This window comes from Heterodontus francisci, unplaced genomic scaffold (genome assembly GCF_036365525.1).
Source record: "Heterodontus francisci isolate sHetFra1 unplaced genomic scaffold, sHetFra1.hap1 HAP1_SCAFFOLD_58, whole genome shotgun sequence".
Lineage (NCBI taxonomy): Eukaryota > Metazoa > Chordata > Chondrichthyes > Heterodontiformes > Heterodontidae > Heterodontus > Heterodontus francisci.
In genome coordinates, this window is record NW_027142006.1 from 9,097,020 (window position 1) to 9,116,254 (window position 19,235).

At 44.9% G+C, this 19,235-nt stretch overlaps 1 non-coding gene across 1 annotated transcript; it reads right to left on the reverse strand.

The window, feature by feature from the left end:
* Positions 1-10,894: 10,894 nt before the first annotated feature.
* trnam-cau (transfer RNA methionine (anticodon CAU)) lies at positions 10,895-10,966 on the reverse strand. Its single transcript has one exon. It is a non-coding gene; the product is annotated as a tRNA-Met (tRNA).
* Between the last annotated feature and the right edge of the window lie 8,269 nt (positions 10,967-19,235).

Below are 19,235 nucleotides of genomic sequence, written 5' to 3' on the forward strand. Positions count from 1 at the left end.
GAACTCGAACCCGAACTCGATCTGTCTCTCGCTCGCTCTCTGGGGTCTTTATGCTCCATTCCACTCTCGCTGCTCCCTACTCTCAATGTATCAATCTATGTTTGTCTTGTGTTTAATTTAAAATATGAATTAACTGTATTTTACAACTGTAGGTTTTATTTGGTAGTCCTGTGCAAGTTGTGGATTGGTATTCAATATTTAGCTCTGTGAAAACGATCGTGAATGAAAATGTAACTTCGATGGGCTGGTATGCAAGCTCCAAGTCCTTCAGTTTGTCATAATCGATTTGATACTGTATCATTCAGTCTTAAACTTTGTGGGATTTTTGGACTGTTATGTAATGTGTAGCTCGGTCTAACGTCTGATGTATATTATTGGGATTTATAGCATCATAGGAAATAGGGGCAGTAGGCCATTCGGCCCATCGGCCTGCTCTACCATTCAAATAGCTCGTGGCTGATCATCTACCTCTACGCCATTTTTCGCCACTATCTCCATATCCCTTGATCTCATTAGTATTCGGAAATCTATCAATTTCTGTCTTGAATATGTTCAATGATTGAGCCTCCACAGCCCTCTGGGGTAGAGAATTCCACGGATTTGCCACACCAAGTAAAGACATTCCTGCTCATCTAAGTCTCAAATGCCCGGCCCTTATTTTGAGACTGTGTCCTCTTGTTCTAAACTCACTAGCCAGAAGAAACCTTCTATCCATATCGACCCTGTCAGACCCTGGAAGAATTTTGTAAGTTTCAATTAGATCATCTGTCATTCTTTGAAACTCTAGAGAATACAGGGCCAGTTTCTGCAGTCTCTCATCATCTTCCATCCCAGGGGATTAGTCTGGTGAACATCTGTTGCACTCCCTCTATGACAAGTGTCAGACAAACCCCCACCTGCCAAGACTGAGGGACACATTATTTCACCGCATGAATATTAAAACTTAAAAATTGCAAGCCCCAGACTGGAAAGACATTTGCATAGTAACAGACAGTGTTGAAACAATGGGGACCCAGTTGTTGCTTCCCCAATGCACAGAAGAAATGGTCAGACCAGTTTTAGTCACATGACTAACTGGCTATTGCAGAGGTTTGAACTGAGAGTTTTTAAATTGGAGAAAACAGTACTTGAAATCAGAAAGCACTTTTCTCCTGGACTGATAAGACCTCCCTCCTGCCGGCCTCCATCTCTTCCCCACGGAACTGAATCTTGTGAAAACAGATGAAGCTCAAAGAGAGAAAAGTCTCCTACGTGAACAAGGTTTAAGAAGAACACTAGGCCCCAACGAACAGCAAGACTAACTACAATCAAGTGAGCATGCAGCAGAGTAAAATAAAACGTTAGAGACTGCCTCAAACCTTTCACCTAACAATTTCTTCTCTTTTCTGTCCTTATTTGCATGTGTGTATCGCGTATGCATGCTAGCGTGGGCACGTCGTATATCCGTATGGGTGAACCGTATTAGAGTTTAAGTAAGTTTAATATTGCAGAGGTTTGAACTGAGAGTTTTTAAATTGGAGAAAACAGTACTTGAAATCAGAAAGCACTTTTCTCCTGGACTGATAAGACCTCCCTCCTGTATGATGGCATGAAGAGAGCTCTTGGGCCAACCATCAAGAAGATCACCCCCCTCAAATCTAAATCGGGGGACATAATCACTGACCAACGCAAACAGATGGACCGCTGGGTTGAGCACTACCTAGAACTGTACTCCAGGGAGAATGCTGTCACTGAGACTGCCCTCAATGCAGCCCAGCCTCTACCAGTCATGGATGAGCTGGACATACAGCCAACCAAATCGGAACTCAGTGATGCCATTGATTCCCTAGCCAGCGGAAAAGCCCCTGGGAAGGACAGCATTACCCCTGAAATAATCAAGAGTGCCAAGCCTGCTATACTCTCAGCACTACATGAACTGCTATGCCTGTGCTGGGACGAGGGAGCAGTACCCCAGGACATGCGCGATGCCAACATCATCACCCTCTATAAAAACAAAGGTGACCGCGGTGACTGCAACAACTACCGTGGAATCTCCCTGCTCAGCATAGTGGGGAAAGTCTTTGCTCGAGTCACTCTGAACAGGCTCCAGAAGCTGGCCGAGCGCGTCTACCCTGAGGCACAGTGTGGCTTTCGTGCAGAGAGATCGACTATTGACATGCTGTTCTCCCTTCGTCAGATACAGGAGAAATGCCGTGAACAGCAGATGCCCCTCTACATTGCTTTCATTGATCTCACCAAAGCCTTTGACCTCGTCAGCAGACGTGGTCTCTTCAGACTACTAGAAAAGATCGGATGTCCACCAAAGCTACTAAGTATCATCACCTCATTCCATGACAATATGAAAGGCACAATTCAACATGGTGGCTCCTCATCAGAGCCCTTTCCTATCCTGAGTGGTGTGAAACAGGGCTGTGTTCTCGCACCCACACTTTTTGGGATTTTCTTCTCCCTGCTGCTTTCACATGCGTTCAAATCCTCTGAAGAAGGAATTTTCCTCCACACAAGATCAGGGGGCAGGTTGTTCAACCTTGCCCGTCTAAGAGCGAAGTCCAAAGTACGGAAAGTCCTCATCAGAGAACTCCTCTTTGCTGACGATGCTGCTTTAACATCTCACACTGAAGAATGCCTGCAGAGTCTCATCGACAGGTTTGCGTCTGCCTGCAATGAATTTGGCCTAACCATCAGCCTCAAGAAAACGAACATCATGGGGCAGGATGTCAGAAATGCTCCATCCATCAATATTGGCGACCACGCTCTGGAAGTGGTTCAAGAGTTCACCTACCTAGGCTCAACTATCACCAGTAACCTGTCTCTAGATGCAGAAATCAACAAGCGCATGGGTAAGGCTTCCACTGCTATGTTCAGACTGGCCAAGAGAGTGTGGGAAAATGGCGCACTGACACGGAACACAAAAGTCCGAGTGTACCAGGCCTGTGTCCTCAGTACCTTGCTCTACGGCAGCGAGGCCTGGACAACGTATGCCAGCCAAGAGCGACGTCTCAATTCATTCCATCTTCGCTGCCTTCGGAGAATACTTGGCATCAGGTGGCAGGACTATATCTCCAACACAGAAGTCCTTGAAGCGGCCAACATCCCCAGCTTATACACACTACTGAGTCAGCGGCGCTTGAGATGGCTTGGCCATGTGAGCCGCATGGAAGATGGCAGGATCCCCAAAGACACATTGTACAGCGAGCTCGCCACTGGTATCAGACCCACCGGCCGTCCATGTCTCCGTTATAAAGACGTCTGCAAACGCGACATGAAATCGTGTGACATTGATCACAAGTCGTGGGAGTCAGTTGCCAGCATTCGCCAGAGCTGGCGGGCAGCCATAAAGACAGGGCTAAATTGTGGCGAGTCGAAGAGACTTAGTAGTTGGCAGGAAAAAAGACAGAGGCGCAAGGGGAGAGCCAACTGTCCAACAGCCCCAACAAACAAATTTCTCTGCAGCACCTGTGGAAGAGCCTGTTACTCCAGAATTGGCCTTTATAGCCACTCCAGGCGCTGCTTCACAAACCACTGACCACCTCCAGGCGCGTATCCATTGTCTCTCGAGATAAGGAGGCCCAAAAGAAGTTTAATAAATATCGGTTTTCTTCTTTAAACCAAAGAAAGCCTGTTTTTGCTCATTACTTTGCCTTATAATTGGAAAGCTGTGAACAAGGATTCACAAAGGGAGAGCTCAAAACACAATGTGTTTAAAAATTAAGCCCTGTTACAATAAGACCAGGTGAAGAAATTAACAGACCCCGAGACACCTTTCTCACCTGGTCGTAACACAAGTATATACTTCCCGAGATAAAGAAACCACAATTGTACAGAATATTCTCGGTGTGGTCTCACCAAGTCATTATACAATTGAAGCAATACATCTTTACTCAGGTACTCAAATCCCCTTTCAATGAAGCCAACATACAATTTGCCTTCTTAATTGCTTGCTGCACCTGCATACTAGCTTCTAGTAGCTCATGAACAAGGACATCCATCTCCAACAAGAGAGAATCTAACCATCTCCCCATGAGATTCAATGGTAGTACTATCACTGAATCCCCCACTATCAACAGACTAGGGGCTACCACTGGCCAGAAATTGAACTGGAGTAGCCATATAAATACCGTGGCTAAAAGAGCAGGTCAGAGGCTAGGAATCCTGTGGCGAGTAACTCATCTCCTGACTCCCAAAAGCCTGTCCACCATCTCTTAGGCACAAGTCAGGAGTGTGATGGAATATTCTCCATTTGCCTGGATGGGTGCAGCTCCAACAACACTCAAGAAGCTCGACACCATCCAGGACAAAGCAGCCCACTTGATTGGCACCCCATTCACAAACATTCACTCCCTCCACCACTGATGCACAGCAGCACCAGTGTGTACCATCTACAAGATGCATGGCAGAAACACACCAAGGCTCCTTCGACAAAACCTTCCAAACCCGCAACCTCTACCACCTAGAACGACAAGGGCAGCAAATGCATGGGAACACCGCCAGCTGCAAGTTCTCCCCCAAGCCACACACCATCCTGACTTGGAAGTATATTGCCATTCCTTCACAGTTGCTGGGTCAAAATTCTGGAACTCCCTAACAGCACTGTGGGTGTACCTACCCCACATGGACTGCAGCGGTTCAAGAAGGCAGCTCACCACCAACTTCTCAAGGGCAATTAGGGATGGGCAATACATGCTGGTCTCGCCAGTGACACCCACAACCCATGAATGAATAAAAAAGAAATCCAGGTCCCTTTGAACATCGACACTTCCCAACCTCTCACCATTTAACAAATACTCTGTCTTTCTGCTTTTTCTACCAAAGTGGATAACTTCACACTTACTCACATTATATTCCATCTGCCATGTTCTTGCCCATTCCCTTACCTTGTCCAAATCCCCTTGAAGCCTCCTTGCATTCATTCTGTTCCTTTCAATCATGTAAATTTTGTCTGTTCTGTTTCAGATTTTATATTTAAAATGTGACCATGGTGACAGAGTTTATATAGATCTGATAGTGAGTTTGTTTTTGGACTGTGATTGATGTATCAACCTGTCAGCTGAACTGAATTGGAGTGAAATGGAAACAACTTCTGTATCTCCTGCTGTTGTTTGACTGTTGGATTGAAAATGTGTCTCTCGACTTTGGGATCAGTGTCTGTCTGACTACTTCTTTTGCATGTTCCAGTGGAACTGATGAGCTGGCAGTATCTCTGTGCTTTGGGAGTGATCCTGTCCCGACTGTGTGTTGGAACGAGCTCGCTGCACTTTTTCTTGTGGCCAGGAATCACCACATCGCCACATCCATTCAGGTTCCTTCATGTATTTGCCTGCAGGAATGAAAAGTAACTCTTAAACCTTAAGAACTGGTGAGATAGAAGATACAAAAGCGATCAATGTAATCGTCCCAATAATAATCATTATGAACAATCACAAAATGAAAACCAGGAACACAAACAGTGTCAGTGTCTGACTCCACTGCAGTACTGCAGTATTTAGCTTCTGTCTACCAGGTGTTTGCAGTGGTTTTACAACAAGTTTGTGACATTCAGAAACAACACAAGCCCTGCACTGCTCAATGACTGGGACTGTCCGATAGAGCAGTGACCTTTACACAGTCACATTTCTATTTCAACGGAAAACAAGCAGCCACTATTTAAAATGTGCCTTTCACACTTCTCACCTGGTGTCTGCAATAAATGCTCTTTGTCTAACTGTCCACATCGTTATTTTGCGGCTATTTCCACCCCACTGTTCACAATCCAACGAACAGTGAGAGACTGGAACTAAAGCAGGAAAATTCCCTCTCCTTTGGGTGGTGAAATTGTCACTGATTTTCAATAGTGATTTCTTCCCATTGTGTCTCCCTGAGCCTGTACAGACACTGTCCGAGAATGAACTCTCCCTTCCCCGTGTTCCCGGCTCACTCCATGTTCCGGGAGCAGCTCCTGCTCCACAGTGCCTGTTCCAAACACTCCCCCTCAACTTCCCACCACTCAATGCTAATCTCTGAGCACATCTGCGGACACGCTCCCAAAGCAGTGGCTGCTGGAAGCAGATGCTGTTTGTTCCCTTCCCCCGCATCCGGGAAGTCTCCATTAGCAGCTGATTTAAAGCATCTTCCCCTCATTGAGTGAACGGCCTCACAGACAGGGTTGGGGAAAGGCTGCGCATGCGCTCCAATCCTGATTGTGACGTCACATTGGGGGCGGGGTTATGTCGCGCTTGCGCAGATCTTTGCAGCAATTCCGCATTCAGACATGAATGGGAACTTTCCCCATTTCACCCTCATCAAAGTCCCAAAGAAAGAAAGTGAAGAGGGGCTTGGACTGGAGGGAGGGAGGGGCGGAGTAGGGGGAACCTAGAACCCAGAAAGCTGCCCACTTGCCCCATTTAGATGCTCAATTGGCGGTCATTCCCTGCAGGGGGTTTGTTATTATTGAGCCCCTCCTGGTATAACAATCCGATAGAAAGAGGGGAGAAAGGAGGGAGCCGGTGTGTTTTCTGGGACCTTGCAGAATTCATTTCAGCAGCAAAAGTCCCGGGTTATATTAACCCGAGTGAAACACGCTGTCAGTGAGAGGAAAACCGAACGGCCCTTTTCATCTTTTCATTGGAAACAAAGCAGAGCCGGAAGTGCGGCGAGCAGAGCAGACACACAAGCTCAATGACAGGAGAGCTCGGCCGTCCCTGAGTTTCAGCTCCCGGCTCTTACATTTCCTCATCCACACTGTCTTTACTGTGGATGCTCAGGGGTTCCTTGTCGGATCTGAGGACTGTATCCATTAAACATTCTGAGTCAGGAGATCCACACACTCTCTGTTATCAAGATTTATGGGCAGGAATGTTTCAAAACTTTGTCTATGAAATCATTGTATTATTCACAGAACTAATGAGGCAATCGGTTCATTATTCAGGCCTTGAACTTGGTTTGGGAAGACCGAAAACTGAGAGGTTCAGCACCTTTCCACTTCTTCACTAATCTAACTGATTTGTTTGATGAAGAAACAGAAAAGGTTGATGAAGGGAAAGCAATGGATGTTTTCTATATGGATTTTAAGAAAGCGTTTGAGAAACTACCACATAAAGGGCTGGGTAACAAAACTGAGGCTCCTGGAATAGGAGGGTCAGTATCTGCTTGGATTAAAAAATGGCTGAAATAACAAAAAAAGTGAGTATTTGGTTGTTTTTCAGAATGGAAGATGGTGGACAGTGATGTCCACAAGGGTCAGTGCCAGGACCACCATATATACAAATGACTTGAATATTGGAATCACAGAATCACAGAATTGTTACTGCACAGAAGGAGGCCATTTGGCCCATCGTGTCTGCACTGACTCTCCAAATGAGCAATTCACCTCATGTCACTTCCCCGTCCTCTCCCCATAATCCTGCACGTTCTTCCTTTACAGAAAGCAGTCTAATTCCCCTTTGAATGCTTCAATTGAACCTGCCTCCATCACATTCTCAGGCAGTTCATACTTTAACCACTCGCTGCATGAAAACGTTTTTCCTCATCTCGCTTTTGCTTCTTTTAGCTTTAAATCTGTGCCCTCTTATTCTCGATCCTTTCACAAGTGGGAATAGTTTCTCCCTGTCCACTCTGTCCATTTTGAATACCACTATGAAATCTCCTCTTAGTCTTCGTTTCTCCAAGTAAATCAGTCCTAACTTCTCCAATCTATCTTCATAACTGAAGTTCCTCATCCCTGGAACCATTCTCATGAATCTTTTCCATAATCTCTCCAATGCCTTCACATCTTTCCTAAAGTGTGGCACCCAGAACTGGACGCAGTACTTCAGCTGAGTCTAGTGTCTTGTACAAGTTCAACATGACCTCCTTGTTCTTGTACTCTATGCCTCTATTACTAAAGCTGAGGCAACTGTATGCTTTATTAACAACTCTCTCAACCTATCCTGCCACCTTCAATGACTTATACCCTCAGGTCCTTCTGCTCCTGCACCCCATTTGGAATTGTACCCTTTATTTTATATTGTCTCTCCATGTTCTTCTGACCAAAATTTATCAATTGACATTTCTCGACATTGAACTTCACCTGCCATCTGTCTGCCCTTTCCACCAACTTGTCCATGTCCTTTTGAAGTTCTACACTATCCTCCTCAGAGTTCACAATGCTTCCAATTTTCATAACATCCACAAACTTTGAAATTCTGCCCTGTATACCAAGGTCTAGGTAATTAATATATATCAGGAAAAGCAGGAGTCCCAACACTGACCCTTGGTGACCTCCACTCCAAACCTTCCCCTAGCCCGAGAAACATCCATTGATCACTACACTTTGTTTCCCGTCACTCAGCCAATTCCATTTTTTTTAGAGATACAGCACTGAAACAAGCCCTTCGACCCACCGAGTCTGTGCCAACCATCAACCACCCATATATACTAATCCTACACTAATCCCATATTCCTACCACATCCCCACCTGTCCCTCTATTTCCCGACCACCTACCTATACTAGTGGCAATTTATAATGGCCAATTTACTTACCAACCTGCAAGTCTTTTGGCTTGTGGGAGGAAACTGGAACACCCGGCGAAAACCCACGCAGACACAGGGAGAACTTGCAAACTGCACACTGGCAGTACACAGAATTGAACCCGGGTCGCTGGAGCTGTGAGGCTGCAGTGCTGCACTGTGCCACTGTGCCATCTATATCCCTGTTACTACTGTCCCTTATACTCCATGAGTTATAAATTTGCTCACAAGTCTGTTGTGTTGCATTGTATCAAACACCTTTTGAAAGGCAATAAAAGCAAAATACTGCAGATGCTGGAAATCTGAAATAAGTTCACGTTTCAGGTCAGTGACCTTTCAGATGCTGCCAGACCTTTTGACAGTCCATGTCGACCACATCAACAGCATTGCCCTCATCAACCCTCTCTGTTACCTCATCAAAAAAACTCCAGCAGCACAGTTAAACGTGATTTTCCCTTAAGGAATCTATGCTGGCTTTCTTGAATTAACCCACATTTGTCCAAGAGACTATTAATGTTGTCTCGAGTTATTCTTTCGATAAGTTTCCCCACCTTCGAAATTAAACTGACTGGGGAGTGGGACGAGGTGAGTTGCTCTGGCAGAGAGCCAGCACGGGTTCGACAGGCTGAATGGCCTGCTTCTATGCTGTAGCCATTCTATGATTTTATGATTCTAGTAGCAACTGTTGGTGGAGAGGCAATGATGCAAGAATGTGTTGACAGAAAAGGGAAAATCTCGGCTGGTGTGTGTTTGCAGCATTTGCAGCTTGTGTTCGGGTTTGTGAATAAAGGTGATTTGGAAGCTGTGTTCCAGATTGAAGTGTTGACTGGAAGCAAGAAGTTGATGTAAATAAAGAGTAAAATATGTTAACACAAAGCGTGTTGTGAATGTGGGTAGCAGTAAATAATGTGTTGGTGAATTATTTGTGTTAATAAATTCCACTGCGCCCTCTGCTGCAGGCTGCTGTTTCTATCCAGCTGTGTATTGGTGTTGTGTGTTTGCGAGATAAATGCTTGTTTCAACGCTGTTTATGAAGCAATAGCATTGCACTCAAACAGTCCCAGACATAGCAACACACGTACAAAAGCAAAATACTGCGGATACTGCAAATCTGAAACATAAACAGAAAATGCTTGAAATGCTCAGTAGGTCTGGCAGCATCTGTGCAGAGAGAACAGTTAACATTTCAGGTCTGTTTCGTTAACTCAAGTTAACTTTGTTTCTCTCTCCACAGATGCCGCCAGACCTAATGAGCATTTCCAACATTTTCTGTTTTTATTACAGCAACACAGGTGTTGGGAGGCTCAGCCTGGCTACACAATGTTACAAGGACGCTGAGCAACACCATCGACAATGGGACACAGAGAGAAAAACACAGAAAACCAAGAATAGACTATTAGGAAGCAGAAAGTGAGGGACAGACAGAGCGAGAGAGAGACAATGAGACTGAGATAGAGAGACAGGGCACTTGTCTGAAATAAACACAAGAAATGCTGGGAATACCCAGCAGCTCTGGCAGCATCTGTGGAGAGAGAAACATAGTTAACGTTTCAGGGAGTGACCCTTCTTCAGAACTGACAAATATTAGAAATGTAAAAGATTTGAAGCAAGTAAAGCAGGTGGGGGGGGGGGGGGGGAGAGATAACAAAAGAGAAGGTGTTGATAGGACAAGGTCACAGAGAATAACTGACCAGAAGGTAATGGAACAAAGGCCAACCGTATGTTAATGGTAAAATAAAAGCAAAATACTGCGGATGCTGGAAATCTGAAACAAAAACAAGAAATGCTGGAATCACTCAGCAGAGTATGTTAATGGTGTGCTGAAAGACAAAGCATTACTGCAGAGAGGGTGTAAATAGACTGTAAAGCACAGAGCACTCCAAGCACAAGCATTAAAAAAATTAAAAAGCAGAAACAGTGGGTTCGCACAGTAGAAACAAACTAAACACACTAAAAAACCTAAAATAAAATAAGCAAATTAAAAAGAAAAAAAGGAAAAATAACTACACATAAAAAGGAGAGGGTGGGGGGAGTGTGTGGTGGGTGCTGTCATGCTCGGAAATTATTGAATTCAATGTTCAGTAAAGGTTTTCCGTCTTATTGTTTTACTTTCTGTTACTCACCATCTCCTGACTGTGACCATTTGCCGTCGTTTTACATCTGCTGGTGGAGAGGAGGCGCTGCAGGAATGGTTTAACAAAGAGGAGAGACTGCGGTGAAACGTGTTTGCAGCTGGTGCAGCTTGTGTTCCTGTGCGCAACAAATTGGTTTGTGAGACTTGTTGCTGATTGATGTATTGAGTGGAAGAAAAAAGCTGATTGCAATAAAGCGTTTGAAGAAGCATGATGTGATTGTGGATAAACACTTGATGTTTTGAAAGTAAACAATTTGTGTTACTACAAAACATGAATAGCAGAGAATGGTTTCGATCCATCGACCTCTGGGTTATGGGCCCAGCACGCTTCCGCTGCGCCACTCTGCTACCGGTTGACTTTGATTTCAACTGCCTATTAGTGAAATATGATCATTTCCCCAATTTTTTTTTAACAAAATAGGATTGTTGTCAGATTGCTCAAGAACCCAGACTCAGCAACACACTCGCTGACAGACTCACCCTCACTGCACAATGGCACAAGGACACTGAGTAACAGCACCGACAATCAGGCAGGCAGAGAAAGACACACAGAAAACCAGGAAGAGATTTCAGGACCCAGAAAGGAACAGACAGAGAAAGTTACTGAGCAAACCAGCAAGAGACAGCGAAAGACGGATGATTTATGGAAACGTGTTCTCTGTCAAGATGTCCCCTGTGTTCTTTTAAAGATATTTCCTGCTGTGTAACAGAATATTTTCAGTGTTTTCTGTTTTAAGCTCTCCCTCTTGTCCTGGCCAGTATTTATCCCTCAACATCACTAAAACAAGTGATTATCTGCTCATTATCAGATTGATCTTAGTGGCAAATTGGATGCAGCATTTCCTACAACAGTGACTATGTTTTAAACGTCCTTCACTGGCTGTCTGGGTCTTTCGCACAGCATGAGGCTGTGTGTGAGATCCCAGTCCAACCCACATTCCCTGTGTGAGAGCCCAGTCCACCCACATTCCCTGTGTGAGATCCCAGTCCATCCCACATTCCCTGTCTGAGATCACAATCCACCCCACATTCCCTGTGCACGATAATAATTTGCTTCTTTTCTTTCTTACTGTATTCGCTGTTGTGTAAAGATGCTCTCTGGTATTATGTAAAATGGTTCCCTGTTGGGTAAGGATCTTCTCAGTTGTGTAAATATGATCCGTCTTGTGTAAAAGTGTTCCCGGTTGTTTAAATATGTTCCCTGCTCTGTAATGTAGAGCTGAGTCTGCACTAATGGAATTGCGACAGTATCTTCCAGTCTGATACTGTATGAGGGCTGGAATATGATCCAAAGCTCAGTCTATACAAATTGAATTGCTATTGTATCTTTCAGTTTCACAATCTGGGTGCGTTTTAAACTGAAATCTCAGTTTGTTTCTCAGGTTAGAATTAGAATATTACAGCGCAGTACAGGCCCTTCGGCCCTCGATGTTGCGCCAATCATCTGATCTACACTATTCCATTTACATCCATATGTCTATCCAATGACCACTTAAATGCCCTTAAAGTTGGCGAGTCTACTACTGTTGCAGGCAGGGCGTTCCACGCCCCTACTACTCTCTGCGTAAAGAAACTACCTCTGACATCTGTCCTATATCTTTCACCTCTCAACTTAAAGCTATGTCCCCTCGTGTTTGCCATCCTCATCCGAGGAAAAAGACTCTCACTATCCACCCTATCTAACCCTCTGATTATCTTGTATGTCTCTATTAAGTCACCTCTCCTCCTCCTTCTCTCTAACGAAAACAACCCCAAGTCCCTCAGCCTTTCCTCGTAAGACCTTCCTTCCATACCAGGCAACATCCTAGTAAATCTCCTCTGCACCCTTTCCAAAGCTTCGACATCCTTCCTATAATGCGGTGACCAGAACTGCACGCAATACTCCAGGTGCGGCCTCACCAGAGTTTTGTACAGCTGCATCATGACCCCGTGGCTCTGAAACTCGATCCCCCTACTAATAAAGGCTAACACACCATATGCCTTCTTAACAGCCCTATTAACCTGGGTAGCAACTTTCAGGGATTTATGTACCTGGATACCAAGATCTCTCTGCTCATCTACACTACCAAGAATCTTCCCATTAGCCCAGTACTCTGCATTGCTGTTACTCCTTCCAAAGTGAATCACCTCACACTTCTCCGCATTAAACTCCATTTGCCATCTCTTAGCCCAGCTCTGCAGCCTATCTATGTCCCTCTGTACCCTACAACACCCTTCGACACTATCCACAACTCCACCGACCTTCGTGTCATCCGCAAATTTACTAACCCACCCTTCTACACCCTCATCCAGGTCGTTTATAAAAATGACAAACAGCAGTGGCCCCAAAACAGAACCTTGCGGTACACCACTAGTAACTAAACTCCAGGATGAACATTTGCCATCAACCACCACCCTCTGTCTTCTTTCAGCTAGCCAATTTCTGATCCAAAGCTCTAAATCACCTTCAACCCCATACTTGCGTATTTTCTGCAATAGTCTACCGTGGGGAACCTTATCAAACGCCTTACTGAAATCCATATACACCACATCCACGGCTTTACCCTCATCCACCTGTTTGGTCACCTTCTCGAAAAACTCAATAAGGTTTGTGAGGCACGACCTACCCTTCACAAAACCGTGCTGACTATCGCAAATGAACTTATTCTTTTCAAGATGATTATAAATCCTGTCTCTTATAACCTTTTCCAACATTTTACCCACAACCGAAGTAAGGCTCACAGGTCTATAATTACCAGGGCTGTCTCTACTCCCCTTCTTGAACAAGGGGACAACATTTGCTATCCTCCAGTCCTCCGGCACTACTCCTGTCGACAATGACGACTTGAAGATCAACAACAACGGCTCTGTAATCTCCTCCCTGGCTTCCCAGAGAATCCTAGGATAAATCCCATCTGGCCCAGGGGACCTATCTATTTTCACTCTTTCCAAAATTGCTAACACCTCCTCCTTGTGAATCTCAATCCCATCTAGCCTAGTAGCCTGAATCTCAGTATTCTCCTCGGCAACATTTTCTTTCTCTACTGTAAATACTGACGAAAAATATTCATTTAACGCTTCCCCTATCTCCTCTGATTCCGCACACAACTTCCCACTACTATCCTTGATTGGCCCTGTTCTAACTCTTATCATTCGTTTATTCCTGATATACTTATAGAAAGCCTTAGGGTTTTCTTTGATCCTATCCGCCAATGACTTCTCGTGTCCTCTCCTTGCTCTTCTTAGCCCTCCCTTTAGATCCTTCCTGGCTAGCTTGTAACTCTCAAGCGCCCTAACTGAGCCTTCACGTCTCATCCTAACATAAGCCGCCCACTTCCTCTTGACAAGCGCTTCAACTTCTTGAGTAAACCACGGCTCCCTTGCTCGACAACTTCCTCCCTGCCTGACAGGTACATACTTATCAAGGACACGCATTAGCTGCTCCTTGAATAAGCTCCACATTTCGTTTGTGCCCATCCCCTGCAGTTTCCTTCCCCATCCTACACATCCTAAATCTTGCCTAATCGCATCATAATTTCCTTTCCCCCAGCTATAATTCTTGCCCTGCGGTATATACCTGTCCCTGCCCATCGCTAAGGTAAACCTAACCGAATTGTGATCACTATCGCCAAAGTGCTCACCTACATCTAAATCTAACACCTGGCCGGGTTCATTACCCAGTACCAAATCCAATGTGGCATCGCCCCTGGTTGGCCTGTCCACATACTGTGTCAGAAAACCCTCCTGCACACACTGGACAAAAACAGACCCATCTAAAGTACTCGAACTATAGTATTTCCAGTCAATATTTGGAAAGTTAAAGTCCCCCATAACCACTACCCTGTTACTCTCGCTCCTGTCGAGAATCATCTATACTATCTTTCAGATTCTCTCAATCTGATAACGCACTTTAGACTTAGACTTATATAGAGTCATAGAGTTAAACAGTACAGAAACAGGCCCTTCGGCTCATCGTGTCTGTGCTGGCCATCAAGCACCAAAGTATTCTAATCCCATTTTCCGGCACTTGGCCCGCAGCCTTGTATGCTATGACGTTTCAAGTGCTCATCTAAATGCTTCTTAAATGTTGTGAGGGTTCCTACCTCTACCACCCCTTCAGGCAGTGTGTTCAGATTCCAACCACCCTCTGGGTGGAAAACAATTTCCTCAAATTCCCCTCTAAACCTCTTTCCCTTTACCTTAAATCTTTGCCCCCTGGTTATTGACCCCTCCGCTAAGGGAAGAAGTCTCTTCCTATATAACCTATCAATGCCCCTCATAATTTTGTATACTTCAATGATGTCCCCCCTCAGCCTTCTCTGCTCTAAGGAAAACAACCCTAGCCTTTTCAGTTTCTCTTCATAGCAGAAATGCTCCAGCCCAGGCAACATCCTGGTGAATCTCCTCTGCACCCTCTCCAGTGCAATCACATCCTTCCTATGGTATGGTGTCCAGAACTGTACACAGTACTCCAGCTGTGGCCTAACTAGCGTTTTATACAGCTCCATCATAACCTCCCTGCTCTTATATTCTATGCCTCCACTAATAAAGACAAGTACCCCATATGCTTTCCTAACCACCTTATCTACCTGTGCTGCTGCCTTCAGTGATCTATGGACAAGTACACCAAGGCCCCTCTGACCTTCTGTACTTCCTAGGGTGCTACCATCCATTGTCTATTCCCTTGCCTTGTTAGTCCTCCCAAAGTGCATCTCCTCACACTTCTCAGGATGAAATTCCATTTGCCACTGCTCCGTCCATCTTATCAGCCCATCTATATTGTCCTGTAACCTAAGGCTTTCCTCCTCACTATTACAACATCACCAATTTTTGTGTCATCTGCGAACTTACTTATCATACCTGCTATATTCACGTCGAAAACATTAATAATTATGTATCTAATGTATATGTCAGGATGCACTATGGGAATTAATACTAAAACTTATAAAATCATAACGTGAGTAAATATTGGGCTGGTATTTAATTTGAATCTCAGATTATGTTATTGAGGTTAATTCTGTAACTTTGAAACAGGAACCATGTGTCAATTCTATGTGTATTTAATTTGTAGCTGAGGTTGCACTATTGTGGGATTGACACACTGATAATTTGATAGTGGGTGAGAATTTGGGCTGGGATTTATGTATCTACCTGTCAGTGGTACTGAGTTATGGTAACAGGGAAACAACGTCTGTCTCTCCTGCTCTGTTGGATAGATGGTTTGAAAATGTGTCTCTGGAACTATTTCTGCTGTCTGAGACTGTGGAACTGATGACCTGTCTGTGTTTCTGCGCTCTGTGAGTGATAATGTACGGACTGTGTGTGAGAAGGAGCTGGTGACACTCTTCCTTGTAACTTGGTGGAGGAAACATCCCATTTACTCTGGCTTCTTCATTTATTTTCCTGTTGAAACAAAAGTATGTTTTACAACTCAAGTACAGGTGAGGTGGAAGATACAAAGACCATCAGCTTAATGTCTCGATTAATAATCATTATGAACGGCCACAAAGGAACCCCAGGGATACAAACATTATCAAATATTTGACTCCACTGCAGTACTGCAGCACTCAGGGTCTGTATCCTTGGAGTATTGGGCGCGATGACAACAATGTAATGATATGTAGACAGAGCCCAAACCCTGCACTGTTCCATGAATGGAAATATCCGATGGAGCAGAGACATTTGCACTGGTCAGATTTCCATTTATTGCTCCCATGGCATTAACCTGTTTAAAATGAGCCTGTATTAGGTCTCACCTGGCGACTTACAGATGCTCTTTGTATAACTCCCCACATTCTTCCTCTCTGGCTCTGTTTCCGCTCTTCACTGTCAAATAGCAACAAACCGGCTGAGACTGGAACTAAACCAGGAACATTCACTGCTGGTCTGGGGAGAGGAAGCAGCATTGAATTTCAATAACAAATTCTTCCCATTCTGTCTCCATCCCCTTGTCCACACACGCCGAGAATGGTCTCTCCCTTCCCCCACTCACTCCATGTTCCGGGACCAGTTCCTGCTCCATTCCGCCTCTTACAAACAGCCCCCGCCTCTCCCTGAACTTGACCCCGGACTCGATGCTGATCTCTGAGTCCATCTGCGGATACGGTCCCAAAGCGATGTGCTGCTGTTTGCTCCCTTCCCCCGGGACCTGGATCTTTTCATTCGCGGCTGTTTTAAACCATCTTCTTCCGCTCACAGGCAGTGCTGGGGGAGGGGAGCGCAGGCGCAGATTTCTGCAACAATTCCGCAAACAGAAACATGGAAAATTTGGGGCAAACAATGAGTCCATTCGGCCCATCCTGTCCACGCCAGCGCAAAGGGAGCGATTCATCCCATAGTTGTTGTTTTTGGACCATGAAGTGTGGAAACAGAAGCGGACAGTCAGGATGTGGGGAGTTACACAAAGAGAATCTATTATCAGCACCAGGTGAGAAGTGTGAAGGACACATTTTAAACAGTGGCTGTTTGGTTTCATTTGAACGGTTAGACCATGGGAGTGGGAACTGGAAATCTGACCTGTGTAAAAGTCCCTGTTCCGTCGGTCAGTCCCATTCATGGCCCAGTGGATTGTTTCTGGATGTCATTAAATTGTTGTAAAATGGCCAAAGCCCCTGGTATGCAGTAGCTGGGGGCTGCAGGACTGCAGTGGAATCAGACACTGACTCTGTTTGCATTGCTGGGTTTCTTTTGTGATTGTTGATAATGATTATTCATTGAAAAATTGTTTTGGTCACTTTTGTATCTTCTACAACATCTCTTCCTGAATTATAATAAATACTTTTTCTTTCTACAGGCAAATACTTGAAGGAAGTAAAATAAATGTAATGATTCCTCGACACAAGGGGAAGTGCAGCCAGCTCCTCACACACAGTAAGTACAGGATCACTCACAGAGAGCAGAGACATCAATTCCGCAGTCACTGACAGCAGAAGTAGTCAGACCGGCACTGATCCCAAGTTCCAGAGACATTTACTCAATCCAACAGTCACACAGAGCAGGAAAGACTGAAGTTGTTTCCATTTCACCCCAACTCAGTCCTACTCACAGGTAGTTACATCAATCCCAGTCCAAAATCACACCCACTATCAGATTGCAAGGCATTGTGTCACTCTTACAAGAGAGCAGCCTGAACTACAAATTCAATGTCAGATGGAACAGACAAACAGTACCTGATTGTAAAGTACAGAATTAATCTCAATAATGTACCCAGACTGCAGACTGAGCTCCATGTTACACACCACTCCACAAATCTCACAAATAGTCAGAGTGGAAGACACAGTATCCATTCCATTACTGCAAACTGAATGAACCTGATCTTACATACAACAGATTATAAGATGAACGGCCACAGACCTGAGAAATTAACTCTGCTTCTCTCTCAACATATGCTGCCTGACGTGCTGGGTATTTTCAGTATTTTATGTTTTTATTTCAGATTTCCAGCATCTGCAGAATTTTGCTTTTATTTTAGGGTTCAAGCAACATTGCATTGTGAGGTGAGAGTGACTGCCCTTGAGATCAAGGCAGCCATTGACCTTGTATAGCATCAAGGAGCCCTAGCAAAACTGGAGTCAATGGGAATTAGGGGGAAAACATTTTTTTTTAAAAAGAAAGTTAATACCAAGCATAAAGGAAGATGGCTGTGGTTGTTCAGGTCAGTCATCTCACTCCCAGGACATCACTGCAGTAGTTCCTCAGGGTATTGTCCAAGGACCAACCATCTTCAGCTGCTTCATTAATGACCTTCCCTCCATCAAAAGGCGAGAGGTGGGGATGTTGGCTGATGATTGCACAATGTTCAGCACCATTCATGACTCCTCAGATACTGAAGCAGCCCGTGTCCAGATGTAGCAAGACCTGGACAACATCCAGGCTTGGGCTGATACCTGGCAAGTAACATTCGTGCCACATAAATGCCAGGCAATGACCATCTCAAACAAGAGAGAATCTAATCATCTCCCCTTGATGTTCAATGACATTGCCATTGCTGAATCCCCCACTATTAACATCTTGGGGATACCATTGACCAGAAACTTAATTATACCAGCCACATAAATGCTGTGGCTGTAAGAGCAGGTCAGAGGCTAGGAATTCTTCAGCAAGTAACTCACCTCCTGTCTCCCCAATACCTGCCCACTATTTACAAGGCACAAGTCAGAAGTGTGATCAAATATTCTCCCCTTGCGTGGATGAATGCAGCTTTAACAACAGTCAAGAAGCTCGACGCCATCCAGGACAAATTAGCCCGCTTGATTGGCATCGCATCCGCCACCTTAAATATTCACTCCCATTACCACTGATGCACAGTGACAGCAGTGTGTACCATCTACAAGCTGCACTGCAACAACTCACCAAGGCTTCTTGGACAGTACCTTCCAAACCCGCCACCTCTACCACCTAAAAGGACAAGGGCAGCAGACACATTAGAAAACCACCATCTGAAAGTTCCCCTCCAAGCCACACACCATCCTGACTTGGAACTAAATTGCCAATCCTTCACTGTCACTGGGTCAAAATCCTGGTACTCCCTTCCAAACAGCGCTTTGGTTGTACCTACACAGCAAGGACTGCAGTGGTTCAAGAAGGCAGCTCACCACCACTATATCAAGGACAATAAGGAACGGACAATAAATGCTGG